The sequence below is a fragment of the Pinus tabuliformis genome, chromosome 6, assembly GCF_031772625.1.
Source record: "Pinus tabuliformis cultivar Carrire ecotype Pingquan chromosome 6, CPIR1, whole genome shotgun sequence".
In the NCBI taxonomy this organism is placed as follows: Eukaryota; Viridiplantae; Streptophyta; class Pinopsida; order Pinales; family Pinaceae; genus Pinus; species Pinus tabuliformis.
Window position 1 is genome coordinate 717,168,582 of NC_142292.1, and position 4,547 is coordinate 717,173,128.

Here is a 4,547-nt window from a genome sequence, read left to right on the forward strand (position 1 = left end):
AGTGGAAATAATTGGCATTTTATTTATGAAATAAAGGAAAATAGGAGAAAAGGATGGTGAAGGGTCACAAATTTGCATGAGGAGGAACTTAAGAGAAAATAGAGGAAAATGAAGAAAATAGAGGCCTCAATGATAAAAAGGATTATGAGAATCAATTCACAACTTTTACTAGTTTAAATTTAGTCAGCTTAGTTTTGGAGCCCTCCTTTCATTCTCTCATTCTCTCACATACTCTTGCACACTTAGAGCATTCTTGGAGCATGCTTGGAGCACTCTAGTTTTCACTTGGATTGGAAGAGAAGGCAAAGTAAAGAAAGGAAGCACATGGAGACAACAAGATCAACACCTACAACTAGATTTCTCTGCAGGTAACAAGTTGCATGTATGATCTTCCTTTTGATATTTGGATGCATGGTATATGCATGTGATTATTTGGTTATGTGTTGTCATTAGCATGGAGGATTACATAGATAGGCAGCGGTTTGAACCTTGCATTGCCATTTCCTAGATATCCATGGTGTTGTGGATTTTCCCACTTAATTGTTTTCTGATTGGTGCTCATGTTCCTTATGGTTGTGGGTTGGAACAAACACTTTGGAAGACCTAGAACAACTTGGGTTGATTTACTAGTCGGGAAGCCTAGGTTGGGACAAACAATCGGTACCCCTTGGTGGGTTGAGTTACTAGTCTGTGGAGTCGAGTTGGAAAAACACTCTGGAGCCCTGTGACAGTTGTGGGTTGAGTGATTAGTTCCTGAAGTCTTGGATAACTCAGGTAAAGACTGATCTGGTTCATGTTAGTGATCTCTGACCGTAGAGGTCGAATCACTATGGTTGAGGGTTGAGGTGGTTTAGCCTCCGGAAGCCTTGGTTTATTTCTTCTTATTTTATTCCATGAGATCCCACATTCATGCTTTGAATATGGCATGGGGGTGATTGACTGAAAGAGATATTTTCTTCAGCCCAATCTATGGTAGGGTGGTACAAGGAATTCCCTGACTTTGTTGGTATTTTCTCATATTAATAAGAGATATCCTTATACTATGATTCATGCATACTGTAGTGACTATGTTGCTTACATTATGGCTGAGTTACCATGGTTCCTATGTTGTTTATTTTATGGTTATATGTTGGTTATATAATGTGTACAATCTATGGCTCTTGTCATGAATTTTTTAGTTATTGATTGGTTGATGAATGTATGTACTAATAAGTATTTTTGCAGCTATTTAAAGAGGGAATAAAATCTTATTGATGAATCTCAAATGAATATCAAACTAATACGATCATATATATATTCATGACCTGTAGCTTACATGCTTTCCATATGTTTGACGAAATGAAAATTATGGATTAGGTTGTCTAGGTCAAGTTTTTTATTCAAGTTTGATTGAATTTATTTTTAATCATGTTGTTTATGATTATGGAATGTCTCAAGAAATTTTTGGTAGTGGTTTGGAGGCAGGTTTGAAAAGGTGGCATAGATCCCGAGACCGCATGCTCAGAACTAGGGAAATTGGGCTATAACTGCATTGATGTAGTGTTGTGCATGTAGTTGGAGGCCTATAACTGCATGCATTCCTTGTTGTGGGTGTGGTTGTGTGCCCAAGGTAGAGAAAAAGGGTTCCAACTTAGGGTCTGGTCATTTGGGGTGGTTGTTTAGCCTCTCAGTGACTTGTAGCGCATGTAGGATGTCAGTATTGGTTAGTTGTCAGATCCACTCCCTTAACTGGAACTATGAGGTCAGGTGATGTCATAGTAACTCTTCGTCTCCTATTTACCTTGGAAGTTTGGTTAAATTGGGTAAATGTCGGAGGGGTGGTTACAAGGGTGCAGTGTGGGATTAGTCAATAACCCCTGGATTTATGAATTACTTAGCATGCTAAGCCTCACACTTAAATTAATACACAGTTCCATCTGTTATTTTGTAAATCTTTCCACGGCACCATGATGGATTTGGGAAGAGCTTCCTTGATCTAATTATAAGATTGGAACCCCACTATCATAGGCTTGGAAGTATTTCATGGTCAAGTGTAACTTTACATTGTCCTCCTATGGGATAAAAAAACCGCATTCCAATGCCTTTCATTCCAGACATTCAACACATCCATTTAAGTGAAATGGACACATTGATTCAAGCATTCAAACCACAAACAATCCATGATATACATAATATATTATACATTGATAATAATCCAAAATGATAGTCAACAAAACATGTAAACAACCATTTATGACTATACATATAAATAGTACCACAATTTAGGGCTTATATTAGCAACCCAAAGGCCTTCAAGTCCTTCAAAATCTAGAAGATCATTCACACAACCATCTTATTACAACATACATGAATATAAATTCCTCCTTAAGTGTCGATAAACCATTATTATTTAACAAGATTAATCAGTATTCACATTGCACAGATATGAAAGAAATTTAAAGCATGTCATTTATCTTAGTAATTGGATGATTGACAACTAAGAGAGGGACTTCAACTCTCCTCTCAAGTGTATTGTTGTTCTTTCTTGCAGTTAACAACCCCTGACCTAGATTCAAAACCTATGGAGTGAAGATCTCAAGGAGAAAATCAATACTAGTATAGTGAACAATCACATGGGAATCCAAAGCACACAATGTCTTCACCTAATAGGGAAAATTCTAGAATACATAGTGTCTCCACCCAAACAAAACTTTAGGGAATCCATAGAACTCAATGCTCCACCTATTCAAAAACTATAGGAATCTAGAGTTCCAAAGCATCTCCACCTACTTCACACTTTAGGATTCAAGAGCACATACTTCCTCCACCTGGCTTCTGCAGAATCAAGAGAACACTATGACTCCACCTAATAGGCTTCCATGAAAATATAAGGATCTTGGCCTCCACCTGTTGAACACCACACAAAAATCCTGATCACTATTCAAGGCTCCACCTATTAAAACTCCCTTAGGAATTCTAGAGAGATAAATCTCCAACATAGGCATGCATAACACTCTTCAGTTATACCACATCTTGTTCTTATATTTTCAAAATTATTTCTCCTTTAGCAATCCACACTAACTTTCATGTGCATTTTGTTGAGAAAACACTAGGGCTACTAATTGAGGTAGATTTATCTTAGTTGTTAATTTCTTGTGAATATATGTTAGCTTATTATTATTTTTATTATGTTCTCTTCATAAAAAAATTACCAAAATATAAACATGAATATCCGAAAAAGACAATGAACGCAAGATATAGGCTCCAATCTAGGGAAAAATCTAAGAAGGGGGAAAACCCAGTCAACTCTTCTCTTCTTATTGAATCAAATCAAAGTGAGAAATCCAAGACCAAAAACCAAGACCAAGATCTTCCATAAGACCCAATTCATCCCTCTTTCAAGCCTTCCTCAACCAAGTCAATTCCAATCAAGTCAACAAAGGTCAAAGCTTCTTCCAGTTAGAATTTCAATCCTACAAATTTACAGAGTTTCCCTAGCACCTTCATAGAAACAAAATTTTTTAGTCTTATAGCTCACAAATTTTCCCCAATGCTTCACACGCATGAACATAGATGCATAAAATTTTGATTTTTCTTCCTTGTTAGATATTTGCTCTCTCCCTTTAGGTTCTTACTCTTTACTCTTTGAATTTTGCTTGCTTCCTTGCACATTCTTGCATGGAAATCGAAGTTTTCAAGTGGTGACCAAATGAGGTCAAACTTCTCTCTATATATGCACATCTAGGAGCTCAAATGGGTCCCTTCTAAGGCCAACTTGTTTAGGAAGGGATGACTTGGTTTGTGGAGAAAAAATGAAAATTTTGACTCAAATCAAATTCTTTTTCCACTTTCCTTCAAAAGTCCAAATGGGACTTGACTCCAATACAATGAATTGAATCATGACAAATATTCTTTTGACTCAATAAACCCTAGAAGGATGAAGAACAAGCTTGACTAATGAAATAATAATGAAAATAATAAATTATTTTTCTTCTTTTTCTTTTACATGGAAAATACATTGATACTAATACAATGATAATTATGTAGACCGAACTTAGTTACATTTTTCAAAACTCCCTCTTCACTAGTGAGGTATTCATAATTACACAACCGGATAAAAGGATACTCTCAAATTGAAATGTTCTCATAACAAGATTTTGGATTGATAATCCCTCATCAAACATTAACATCATAACCAATATTGTGAATTTGAAATATAGCAAGGCCTTAAGTAACAAGATCTAACTCTCCACTAGATTAGAGCACAATGTTGGGAGGCATACATTTGGACACCAACACCACAGCCTCTCAAGGCACATACCCCATCCAGATGTTCACTAGGTATGTCCTTATGGGACTATTCTTATCTTGGATTCCCAATCCTAAAATAATATCACTCCTCTTCGACTACTCTTATCTTGGATACCCTATCCTATCCTTAAAGAGTTTCAATCCACATGACTACTACCTATCTTGGATTAAAAATCCTCAAGGAGGACTGATTCCATATGCTTATCCAATCCTCCATTCTCTTTGCTAGTTACTTCACTAGACTTACAACTATTAGT